Here is a 14,123-nt window from a genome sequence, read left to right on the forward strand (position 1 = left end):
AGATAGAGACACCTTTCGGGGATGCACCGCTCGCATAGTAATAGGTATTTGGATACATTCTGTTGGAAATTAAGTCGCAAAAGAAACACGAAATCCTCCCACAATACTACAGACGTACATTGCCAATATACTGCATTTTTCGGAAGTGAGGTGTAAACAATTCAAATAAGAATGAGGTTTGTTGAATAACTCTTTTACGTTTGATTTTCCAGCATATTTCAAGGTCTCAGCTGTACTTTACATTGATCGAAGTATCTCTAGAGTATTTAGTACTAAAACATTAACCAGATGTAGGAAGTAGCGAAATACCTCATGGTTATAAAAGGAGAATATCTTGAATCGATGTTTCTGGGTTTCATAAGTGGATCCCTTTCGTTACCATAGTAACTAAAGGGATTTGCTTAAGAATGAAATCAAAAATAGATGCGTTGGATAGCTCCTAGCTTTAGCAATAAGATATTCGAAATATTCTACGTCTGAATCCTACTTATTAGCGACTGGGTGAGAAACAGAAATTTAATAGTTAATACATTGCGATGGAAATCTGATCAGTTTTGCAGCTGGCTTCAACTTTTGTTCATTATTCTTCTGCTATGATATTTATCTGAGTTCAGCTTCAGTCAGCCAATGCGCGTTTTGCACTTGAAGTGAAAATTCTTATTATACAATGCTTTTCTGGCTTTAACTTAGGTCAGACTCATAGTTCTTTTAGGTCTGCCATGATCAGAGCTTTAGTAGCGCTGATCATGGCAGGAGGGTAACAGCAATAGCCGAGCCTCAGTTAAACTTCATTGGCTACAGCATTGCCATATGTATAAAGGTAAAGCCGTCTCTAAAGGACGATGCCTAGGCCACTCAATCGTGGGCGAAAGACGGTCCATCTCAGCGTTGACCTTCCACCCACACACCACCACCACCGCTCATATTCCGAAGAAAAGCATTCACCGACAGAGCCCCTCAGCGGGCCGTGCCGGAGAACACTTACCCCGGAGACTCAAATTGCTCCCTTAAGGCAAAAACCTTAAGAGAGCGAACTCAAACTCTCAAAACTCTGCATCCAAGGGGGTAACAGCAACAGTCGAACCTCAGTTAAACTTCATAGGTACAGCATTGCCATATTTATTCAAATATATTGAAAGTTTATTTTTCACTTGGTTAGAGTATAATACATTTAGTTTAATCCTTTATCCAAGTGTGAGCCTGAAAGTATCTTCAGGACTGGGGTAAGGTGGTACAACACCAGAGCACTCCCTGCAAAGGTGGAGCAAGCTACCAACACTCCTATCTCAGTATCTCCCATAATGCAAAACACATCTCTTGCGGATATGTCTAATGTTATGCATTTGTTTTTTTGCTCACTCTTGGATAAAGGATTAAACTAAATTTATTATTCAAAGGTAATGCCGTCTCAAAAAATTCGCCCGAACCCTTGGCCACTCAATTGTGGGCAAAAGACCGTCCATCTCAGCGTTGGCTCCACTCAATGATGGCCTTCCACCCATACGCCACCAGCGAGCAGAACCGCTCATATTCAGAAGAAGAGCATTCACCGACAAGACCTCTCAGCGGGCCGTGCCGGAGAACACTTCCCCGGAGACTCAAATTGCTCCCTTAAGGCAAAAACCTTAAGAGAGCGATCTGAAAACTCTCGAATCTCAGCGCCTCGGGGGGGGGGGTTAACAGCAACACCCGAACCTCAGTTAAACTTCATTGGAACAGCATTGCCATCCATTACCCTCCAAGGGTATTAATCACCACATCACCTCTGGCTAACATTCCTTATAAGGACTGGCTTAAAGGGGCGAAGCAAGAATGCTTTTCATCTTCCCCGTTATCTGTAGAGGACAGTGTAGGGATAGGGTGTTATTGAGCTATTAAAGCTCTGATCATGGCAGGAGGGTAAGATTAACAGGCAAACTAGAGATTATGCAAATAAATAAATTTTATTTATTTGCATAATCTCTAGTTTGCCTACTCCTGATCTAGGAGATATATATATGTGTAAATGTCTTTTCTGAGAAGTGTCAGATAGTAAATAGTTTCGGCGTTGCAGGCTAAGAGGTCATATATTTAATACAAAAAACAATGTACAGTATTTAGTTGTTTGTACACTTTTATATTTTGTGTTTTTTTTAATTAAACAATAATTTTATGTTCTTAATCTTTTGAAAACGTCTCTTTTCACAGATGGTAGTGCCAAATATTAAAATAAATCCAGAAACAAAAGATTTCCGTTGATCATATTGGTCACTTGAAAGGCAAAAGGTGTACACAGCCGTCGAAAATAGCAAATTTGAAATTTATAAAAAAATAATTTGGATGCTAGCGTGTTTTTGTTTTTATTTGTTTGATATTTCCAATCGAAATATGAAGATGAAAAATAAAACAAGGGTTTCTAAAAACGTCTCGCAACGTTTTATATATTATTTATTTTATTATTTTTTTTTATCGCACCATCAAGCTACTATGCGGTGTTAGTAGCATTTGTACATGAAAAGTATGCGGGATTCCTGTTTCCATCAGGAGAGTATTATATATTAAAAAAGGAAGAAGGAAGTTCGACTTCCTCATACTCATTCAATTAGCCAAAAAAAAAACAAAAAAACATTCAAACAGCGGATATGCTACTGATCCCTGCATCCATATCTGTAAATCACTCAATGTTCTTTATACCACTTCACTCCTTTTCAATCGATCTGAATATAATCATGCGGTATTTGTCCGTCCTAGAGTATCGTCCGCTGGCTCTTCCCATCTCAAATATACTTTCTGGAGAGTTCTGCCAGCACATTAATCGCATCTGCGCTTATCCAAGCTGAATATATTAAATATTTTCCCAATATAAATCCAGAGGAAAACGCAAGTTTTGCAACGATAATCCTATAAATAGCTCAATACACAGTAGTGATTGCAGATCAGAAGACCCAAAAGGTGTAAGAAAAGTGATGACTGTTCCAGTTTTCTATAGTTTATAAAGGTATTAAGACATTAAAAAGAATATCTAAATTATTCCCATCTTCAGGAGTATCAAGTCAGTTTCTTTTATGTCTTAACTCTTCTCGCAATTTCGGAGGCTCTAATTTTCTTGGTCCATAAAAATCTCCAGTTTCTCATCGGTTCCGTGCGAATCCCTTTATCTTTCCGATGAACAATGCCCTTCGAGACATTTTGGTGAGCGTAAACTCCACGCGACTTTATGAGTATAAAATGCGAGTGCTAATAAACTAGAATTTATAGAACATTCTTCTGTTAAATACTACGCTGTAGATTTTGTTTTCTTCGAAGATTTTTCACTGCATGGAGAAGAATTAGATGGTACACGTCACTGTATGTCATTTGATTTGTCAAAAGTATCAAATGACATACAGTGACGTGTACCATCAAAAGAAAACTATTTTGTTTGTTAGCAAGTCTCTCGTCAGGCATTCATCTTACGTTCAAAACAATTGAGATTTTATTATGAATCTTATCTTTTTGTTTTGTAAATAGTATGCTATTTCTATTGTTTAGTTGTTATTTTATCAACAATTGTCTTTTGTAGACATTGTTAAAGTCAGAATATTAAGAACAATAGAACCACTCCAATCCGTTGTTCTGAAACTTAGCATTAATCACGAGCGTCATGTGACATGTCAGCGTGAAACGTTTCATTGTTGCTCAAGATCTCTAGATGTTTTTTGGCATAAGGAAGATTCATATGTTACAACAGCATGGGTGGGAGAACTTGTACCATCTACTACCTGGATGAAGCTAGCGAAATTCACCAGATTTCTTTGTTGAAATGTTTTGTGGATTTTGCAAATATAGCAAAAGGGTTACCAATCCAACTTGTCTTCTTTCTTGAATTCGTACTTCTAAAGCATTTAAGAATTTGGAACTAATTTCAGTCTTTAAATTTTTTAGTTCATTTAACAGAAATTCAGATATGCCTTCACTTGTTAATAAATTGGGATCTCACAGCACTAAGTTATCAGCTGCTAGACGTAAACTGGTCCCAACCCTTTAAGAAGCTCCATGATTTTAGGATATTGAGCTTCATTCCGCATATGAGAAGCTCTAATATCATTCAAAGCTAAAGCAACACATTCCTTTACTGTTATAAATCTTTTGATCATGGCCTCTAAACTATTCCATCTCGTTTGGCAGTCAAGAATCAGACTTAATTCCTTTCCTTTTTCTTGTTTTACACAATTCTGAAGGATGCTGTCTCTTACGGGAGATTTTCTAAAAAAATTGCAAATTTTTCTAATTTGGAAAGTTGATTGTTTGTAATTGTCAGACAAGATATGGAATCCACAGTCGTCGTTATCTTGATCAAGAGAATTTAAAAATTACTCGCCATAATCATCTTCACACTCTACGTCATCTTCATTCCTCACTCGTAACATATACATTGGCTTGAAGTCAAAATGTTAATGTTTTTAATTAAATAATTTTTACATATTAATTCTAGTATCTAAAATCGGTTTTCGAATTTTCCAGATTTGTCCAAAAAAAAAAAAGTTTTTAAAAACAGACAAACCTTAGCGGCATCCTCAAAGCAGATAGAAGTGTCTGTTTTAAGGATAATTATCTCAATTATCCTTATCATAATCAAGAATCAAATATTCTTGATTATGACCTTACAATAAGTAGGATGCAATTATTTCTAGTTCTTAAAACATTTTTGATATTTTTTTTCTACTTTTGGAATGCGCAGAGGAATAACTGTACTTCTAAAATAACTGTAAGACTAACTGCACTTTAAGAGGAGTAACTGTACTTTTTTGACAATTGCTTCAGAAGTACAGTTGATCTTGATCTCAAGGTACGTTTCGTCATTTTTAGGATTTATTTCTGAGCGTAGAAATGCACAGTCATCAATCACACTTTTATGGACTTTGGCAGAGGAACGGTGATGACGGAAGTTCCGGGGGGGGGCGGGAAACTGCCGTCGTTATCATTTCCTGTCGCGCAGTTCTCCGTCTCTTTAAGAACTAGCAGTAATGAATCGAAAGATTATCTTAGATACGATACACGCGCTTAAAATGACATACTGAAGAAAAAAATACGCACATCTTTAGGCATTTCAATGCAGATTGGGAATGTCGTCGATCAAAACAAGGATCAGCCACATCTTTGTTTTCCCTCTTCCGGAATTTTGGTTTTGACCTGTGTTACATACATATATATATAAAAATTGCATTTTAAACTAAGTTTTCATGGTAGCATCTTCAGTTCAGTCGGTAACTTCGGGATTCGAACCCCATCTAAGACAAGAATCTACTTGATTTTATACCGAATAAAGTTTTACATCCTACCAGACACGGAAACGGGCCAGAAAATACATTTAAACAACACACGCAGTTTTGCAGATGGAATTAATCTGTCTTCCCTGTCATTGTATTAATTGGGTTTATTATTCCAAATTACTTGGCCGCGAGAGACTATTCAGTCCAGCATCGTGAAGGATAGTGAGGTTGTGATCTCAAAATAAATATCTTTTATTGCGGCATACAGGTCCAAATATCCATTGCAGAATTAACTCATCGTAATTCCTATTGTAATAAAGAAAGACAGGCATATTACATAATGGAATACCAAATTTTCTAAATCTATATTCATACTCTGAAACTTAATTGATCGAAGGTAAATATGTACCGAATGTTTTTACCTCAAAATTGTAATCAATTCGAAGTTTATAACTGTTTTTTTTTTTATTAAGATCACGTAGCATTAGTATGCTCATAGAATAATAGTTAGTGTAGAATATGACTGTTAGTACCAAAAAAGAAGATTACTTACAATTGAAGAAAATTAAAAAACTTCTGGTGGGGGACAGATCGGAAACTTGATGATTTTCAGGTGCAGCTTTCAATACTTCGAAATATGCACTTCCACCAATGCGTATATTTTACTGTAGAATGAAAATACATATGATTGTTTGAAGCTGGTGTTAATGTTGAACTTGTTTTGATACGGTACTAAATTAATTAAAACTGAAATATAAAAATTCAAGGAATGGGGAAAAAATTAAAACACCTCTTCCAAAATATAAAGTAAAGCAGTGACATCACGCCGGATCATCAGACTTTTAGTTCCTGGTAAACGTTGTTTTTTTTTCCTCTTCCCATTTGCAACAAAGGCGGTTTTGAAACCTGAAATTATAACCGCATCGAATCCGAATGTTTGATCATTAGCCCTCAGTCAAACTGGATTTGTTCAATCACCTCTCGTGCTGCACATAATGCAAACAGATAACATCCAGGTAGAAATAAAAAATGTTATCATTGACAGATACCCTTCATGCTGATGCTCCCGTCTGCATAACAATCGGATTCTTTAAACAGGTGTTATAATAAAAACTGAAATGCGATTTCTCATAACTGAGAAATGCAAATAAATTTAGAAGAATAATAATCTCGTCTTTCATATAATTCCTGTTCCATTTGCAATTATTTGGTATAACTTCTCATTTGTGATGCAAGAAAACCATCATATGATACCTCAGACGAATTATGGATAGATGCAACCATCCTAAGGGATGGTTGCATCTATCCATAATTCGTCTTTTTTTTTTTTTTGAATTTGAAGTTTAATCCCTTAAGCTTTGTATAGTTTCAATGTTTATTGCTGCGTATTAGGAAGTTGACCAAGATGGAGTTTTAGATAGTCAACTTGGGATATAATGGCAAGACAAAAGAAAGAAATGGTCCCTCCCCAGGAGGGTCATTTCTTTCTTCATTTTTAAGCATCATTGGACCAATGATTATTGCTGTCTCCTGTCAAGACCAAAGGGTAGATAAACAAGCACGTGTAAAGGTGAAAAAACACGAATATTCTGATCATTGTATTGATAGCTAAAGTGCGCGAATGAAATATTTAAAGAAAATAAATGGTCCTTAGTTAACGAAAGATGGATATTCATTTGCTGCCCAACACTGACATTGTTACGTGGTATTAAAAAGACTAAAAAATGAAGTTAGCTATGATAGTTACCGCTGAAACATTCAGTCAACACTCAATCATTATGCAAATATGACCTTCACTAGTAAAGGACCAATCCTTAGAAGGAAATTAATAATTAATAGAGGGCAATTATGTGATATAATGGAACGAAAAATTCATAACATTCTTTCTTCAACGTAGAGTTTCTCAATCCTTTTCCAGCTAATTTCCCGATGGCTCTATTCACACACTTATTCGAAGTGCGGCATCTAATCTGAGGCTTTTCGGTTCTGGCATTGTTTTACTGCTCGTGGTCATTACCTTTTGCTCGCGGAAACCGTTTTTGCTTTTAACCATCCATTAGAATCCTCGTTCCCCACAAAAACCTCTTTTGTGCTGTTAACGTTTTTTTTTTTTTTTTTTATATATATCTCGCTAAGGCTTGTAATAGGAAGCTCATTGAACTAACAGTAAAAAAGCTCCCACATTTTACTTTACTTATGGAAGCGCAAAATAGACATTTCCATCTTTATAATGTTAATACTAGTAGCATTATTTCGACATTCCACAGATGAAATACAACTGAAAATTTCATGCCCCAAACTGCTACAATTGTGGCGTTCGATGCATGAATCCACCTTTAGATTCTTAAGAGTATCTATCGAAACTTAAAACTTTTTTGAATTTGTTGGACTTTAATTTTATTGAAGTTTCAAAACCGTCTAGTTAGTGTTTGTAAAATATTTTAATCGATCAATTTTGAACAGATTTATGTTTAAAAATAAAAACTTATTGCAATCGATTCAAGATTTCCGCTTTAGGTTTAACATGCACTTATAATCGAATTCTGTGCAGAGGTTGACAAAATCACTCTTCCACCAAGTAAAAAAAAAACTGGTGAAATGGTAACTGATAACATCGAAAACATTCATAGTCAAGTCCACTTCGTTGGAGTGGCAGAAGCTCTCTGTCCACTCGGTCAACTAAGCCGGCTTCAAGAGATATTAAGACGTCAAGTCCAAACAGCCCAAGCAATACGCGAATGTTGATACGTTTGGTTTGATACATACCGTGCTTAATTGCGTGAGTTCTATGGTGATTTTGAAAAACCCGAGCTCTCCGGATGGTAGGTGGGAAACATTGTCATCTCCATACGAATTCAGATAAATTCAAATGAAACAGGTAGACGTTTCACGCGAAAGTAGTGATAGCAATATTGGGAACTAGAATTTTATTTGGAACCGCTACCAAAGTAAAATGATAATACATTATATTAGAAATTCATAGATTATGATTAAAAACAATAATCGCTTTGGGGGGGGGGGAATGTCCACAGCGTGCAGATTTGACATACTACTTGGAATCATGAATTCTTCCACCGACAGTTTTCCTAAAGTCCCTCATTTTAAGTTATTAGTGCCAATTAAAAAAAACTTTCAAGTAGTGCCTGACGCTTAAAAATTCAGATCAGCCACATTGTAGGCGTTTTAATTTAAAAAAAATTTTTTTTCAGGTATGTTGGTATATCTGACATGAATTCCAATAGTCATTAATGATTGTTATTACTGAACCAGGAAGACGTACATTCATTCTGAGCAAATCATAAATTTACGATATAATAAGAATGTTGAATCTAATAGAAGATTGGATTCAACAGTCCAACTGTTGAAAACAATTCAGCATGGAGTGTATATTTGCCAACGATGCTTGCTGCATTCAAATTGGAATTAAACTAAGATTTACTGAAAGTCTACTGGCAACTATTAAAAGACATTCTGATAGTTTCGTTGTATTTTCCCGCAGCCCGCAGCGCTGTAGAATGAGAGAAAGCTTTGCAGATTGAAGGTAGGGTGTCAAAGATAATAGTTCTTAGATTGGTGAAGCTCTCTGGAGTCCTGGAGATTCCAGTTCTCGTATAAAATACTTTTAATCACTGCTTGATTATCAAAATATCATCTTACAAGAAGAAGATACTATTTTCTAAGAACATACATATAATGAAAAAATTGTATACATAAACTTTTGTTCTTAGCTGTGCTTATAAATAATGTATCTCTTTAATTCACTTAGAAATAATAGATAGTATTTGCACACCTTATTATAATTTAAATCCCTAGATTTATAGAACTGTTGTTTATAACGGAAGAATAGGAGGAGGTGGATGAATCAATCGACCGTGAGATGCGGTGACTGATTCATTCAATCCAATACCCTTGGAGGGTAATGGATGGCAATGCTGTAGCCAGTGAAGCTCTAACTGAGGCTCGGCTATTGCTGTTACCCTCCTGCCATGATCAGAGCTTTAATAGCTCAATAACACCTTATCCCTACACTGTCCTCTACAGATAACGGGGAAGATGAAAAGCATTCTTGCTTCGCCCCTTTAAGCCAGTCCTTATAAGGAAGGAAGAATAGGAGGTTGTTGGAACTAATCGACGGTGATTGGTTCATTCAATCCAAAATATACCCTTGGAGGATAACGGAGGCAATGCTGTAGCCAATGAAGTTCTAACTGAGGTTCGGCTATTGCTGTTACCCTGCTGCCATGATCAGAGCTTCAATAGCCCAATAACACCCTATCCCTACACTGTCCTCTACAGATAACGGGAAAGATGAAAAGCATTCTTGCTTCGCCCCTTTAAGCCAGTCCTTATAAGGACAATAAAAAAATATATATATATATATATATATGTATATATAAGGATGGTAATGCTGTAGCGAATGAAGTTTAACTGAGACTCGGCTATTCATAATTCCTCACCATGAGTTCCCTTATATTATTATATAAGGGAACTCATGGTGAGACAACTCTTTACCATGAGTTGCCTCAGTGTTGCACTCTCTAAAGGGTCAGTTGTAACACTATCCAGGTATTTGCTTACGCTTTGACTCGCGGAACTTTATATAGTTTCTATATTCGGCATGAAACTCTTTGAGTTTCTTATTCGGCTATGAAACAATATGGGATGTAATATCCCTTAACTTAAATAAGTTTATATGTCGCGAATTGAAGCCTTTGGCTCTTCATATAATTAATAAGAAATAACTATTTATTTGTTGTGCTGGCAAAAGAAATTTCTAAAAGAAAACGCAAGGGCGAGTTCAAAAACCTTGATTGTCGCAAATATCCGTTACTTAAAATCACTAATGCTAAAGAAATAAATAAATAAAATAAATAATTTCAGTTACAGAAATAGGTTAAGAGCACAAGGAATCGCAGGCAAAATTAATAGTCAATATTGGTTTTAAAAAATTAAATGTAAGCATTAATTTACTACACCAATAATTTCCCACGGAAACGAAAGAATGAATAATTTTAGGATATGTGTCATCACATTCATGTGAATGCTAATCACTTAGTCATATGGAAGTATTTGAGAAACATCCAAACTTGAGAAAATTCTGCCTTTTGAACAATACCGCAATTTACGGATGTGACTCTTGTCATCTTCATGAAAGACCCCTTTGAAGAAAACCGCTCGCTGGGGGATATTGTTCATGATGATAACATAGCATCTACGGGGTGAAATCTAACGGAAGAGTACTCAACTATTTCAGGTTACAGTATTTACAGAAATTTCGTTCTTTGTGGTTTTTGTGTTTGTGTTGTGGTGTGGATATAAAATTCAACTATTTTGGAATTTTTTTTGGAATATTCGTATTTAGAAGAGCCATTCTGGAAAGCTATAAGTAATTTCAAATTATCATTAGAATTTCTAGAATACATACAAAAAGTTTTGTAATCCATTTAACTGTCCGTTTATTTTAATTTATTTAATTAAAAATGCCGTAGAGACACAGCATATAATTAAATTATTCAGAAAAGCTCGAAAAACACAGCCGCCACTAGACTCTACTCTAAGAATTCCCACCCTTTAACAGGAAAGAAATACCCCATAATGTATTGGAAATTAGTACACCCATCTATAGACAAACATGACGACAATGATGGATGTGTGTGTCACCCTGGGAAAATTCCAAGATATCTTATCTCAAAAACATCGCCCACAATTCCATAGCCAAACCAAAATACCATGTGATATCACAGAGAGACATATGTTCCCCAGAAATTTCCAAACACATAACGTCACGATTCTTATCTCTAAATATCACCACCAAACACACCTGATGTCTCTGACAGACGAGGGCCCAGCTAAATTCCAAACATTCCAAAATCTATTAGAACAAACATTCACATCACGATTCCTTATCTTATCATGATCTTGATCTTGTTAGAAGTGCCCGACCAATCATGACACGATTACTTATCTCTAATATATCTTCCTTTCCATTCAAAACAATAACGTCAGTTATTTACAACTAACAAATGACGTCATTTATCTACATATCATAACAACACCCACCCACGTCACCATTCCTTATCTTATCTTGATCTTGATCTTGTCAGAAGTGCACCACCAATCACAACACGAATCCTTATCTCTACCATCACCCATAATTCCATACGCGAACCAAAACACACGAACACACGTCACTGACACATATGCCCCCAGGGAAATTCCAAACATTCCAATCTCATGACGTCGCCCCCAAATGACGTCAACCAATCACGTCACGATTCCTTATCTTATCTTGATCTTGTCAGAAGTGACCGGACTACTACTGACTCAAATGCAGCCTACAATCACCTGCCTTTTATCGTGCATTTTGTATCCCTAAGTAGCATTTCAATGCTAAAACCTCCGAATAGAAGGTTGTTAGTGCATCGAATTGGCATTTTCGTATTGAATTATAGTTCTTGAAGAACTTCCTGAATTTTTCGGGTTCTTTTAAGGCGCTACGCAAAGAACGAAGTCTTATAATGCAGGTATACCCAAGAATTTCCTAATTTAGTCAAAACCAAAATATAAAGACATCTAAATACGTACTTTTAATCACGTTGTCTTTGTACTGTCTGTAAGAGGACGACAACACGACCAATTACAGTAAGTCAAATCGCTTTTTGACATTAGTTCACTAGTTATCGTTATAAAGACTTCCTTCTATTGGCATTGGCACTTAGGATTGAATTTTAATAAGGGAAAATGCTCAAGTAATGAATCTGTGTGAGAGTTTGGTCGTAGAGGAATTAAATAGCATTTATTTGGTGGTGTGGGTGGGGGGGGGATGACGCTGGACTTTCATGGTATTAAAATATTGCATGTTTTATTTATTTATTTAAATAGAAAATTTGCATTTTTGTCGTCTGTCATTGTGCACCAATCAATGTTAAGAATCTGCAGGTGTTCCAATCTCAATCGGACTGGAAACGTTTTCTTTATCTTACGCAAACTTCTAAGACAACTTTAAGGGGGTGAAGGAGCAGAAAAGGAACCTTTCCGAACATTTTTGGAGTAAAAAGAAAAAAAAAAAAAAACTCAAACTTCTTACCCGAAATTCTTCTAAGATTTCTACGCTAGTTCATCCCTTGACGATTTATCACACGAACGTACCGAACCGTTTGGTGCCGCCGCTCCGTATTGTCGAAGCACACTTGCTCCAGTTAGGTGAAACGGAAACTGTGCGCGCTCCGAAAGGCGCGTGCACTGAAACTTCCTTACACGTCGTTACGAGATTAACGATGTGAACTGTGCTGTCGTAGAAAGGGGGAAGGTGTACGAAGGAGTACGGAGATCGCGAGACTTCGTTTTGGGCCGTCCGAAGTAAACAGAAGTCATGTAACGGTGGGAATGATCTTCGATGACGTTTTCCTTGTGGTGATAACGACGAGGAATAGCCGTAGATTTTTCTGTGACATTAACGTGCCTGTTCAAAGTGATTTATGCGCATGCGCATACCGCCGATTCTGTACAGTTTCTTGTTATACTATAAAAGCAAGGGTAACGCTCCGTTAACATTCTGTAATGCAGAGAAAACTCAGAAGGGACTACATTATTGTCCTTGCAAGTAAAAATCATACTTCAAACTGCCAATCTAAAGCACTAACGAATGTTAACGCACGACCGTGGTATTACTATACTAACCTAACACTTTTAGTTATAATATTAGTATATTATATTTATCTATTAAATAAAGAGAGACGCCTTATTTAACTAATAAAGACGTGTAAATATATCATCAGGTAAATTAAATATAGTTGACCTTGCATATAAAACTCTGAATTTAAAATAATATAACGTTGGCAAACTATTTATTATAGCATATGGATTGTTGCCTATTGTTTTTGTATTTATTGTTGCTGTCGTTCGCAAATAATGCTTGATAAATTTCAACAAATCCATGAAGAAAATGAACAGCCGACTGAATGATAAACAATAATAGAAAAATCTTTCAACAATGAATAGAATTATACAGTAGATTGCTTTGCATGCGTTCCAGAATTTCATTGCGTTTATTTCAACAATAAGCAAATTATTATCCAATCCGGATTGTCTTTCACAACAATCGATACTTGTCATCGTTTCAGGTACAGTAAATGAAACAATATCGGAAATCAAATATTTGTAATAAAATATTGTTGCAACAGCAGATATTTCAAGGGCTCCACCAAGTATTTAATGTCAAATGGATTCTTATTTCTTAGGTTGAGTTGGTTTGAATTATGTCAGAGGCAACTAAGGCGAGTATATTATAACATTTCTTTGGCAGACAGAAATTAACTAGTTGCAGATTTCGTGACATGTTCTGTTATGTGATCATTTGTTTCCAGCATCTTTCAAAGCTTAATTATTACGTCATAATACTGATCATCATCACCTAGGACATAGCAATCCACATCGGTTACCACCAATGAAACGAAACCGGGAAGTTGCTAAGTCTAAAAATCTAATTCCATGATTGTCCAACATCCTCGCAATGGTGACGTCACATTGAAGTAAAACTGAATCTTTGTACTGTCATTACCGAGTTAGAAAGCCTTTGGATATCAAAATATCCATAGAAAGACATTATTTCCTTCACATTGATTTTTATTTACTTATTTATTATTTTTTCAGACATTGTTATTTCGGGTTTTATCATAATGCTTTAATATTTAACATATATTCAATACAGATTAATGAAATCAACAATTTCAATTCTTGCGAAATTTTTACTTGTAACGAGTCGGTGTGTTAGTTGCAGCTTACACGTAATTCAGTTAAAATAATGGTTTGTAATAACCAGACTGCAAGTATGATATAAATTGACTAAAAAGGTGTTTTTAACTTTTAATGTTAAGAAAATGATTTAAAAGT

The 14,123-nt window shown here is 35.7% G+C and overlaps 1 non-coding gene across 1 annotated transcript; it reads right to left on the reverse strand.

Moving 5' to 3' along the window:
- Positions 1–683: 683 nt before the first annotated feature.
- LOC150100382 (U4 spliceosomal RNA) lies at positions 684–822 on the reverse strand. The gene has a single exon (XR_016549305.1). It is a non-coding gene; the product is annotated as a U4 spliceosomal RNA (small nuclear RNA).
- Between the last annotated feature and the right edge of the window lie 13,301 nt (positions 823–14,123).

This window comes from Typopeltis vanoorti, chromosome 13, assembly GCF_054136105.1.
Source record: "Typopeltis vanoorti isolate ZY-2024b chromosome 13, IOZ_Tvanoo_1.0, whole genome shotgun sequence".
Taxonomy (NCBI): Eukaryota; Metazoa; Arthropoda; class Arachnida; order Uropygi; family Thelyphonidae; genus Typopeltis; species Typopeltis vanoorti.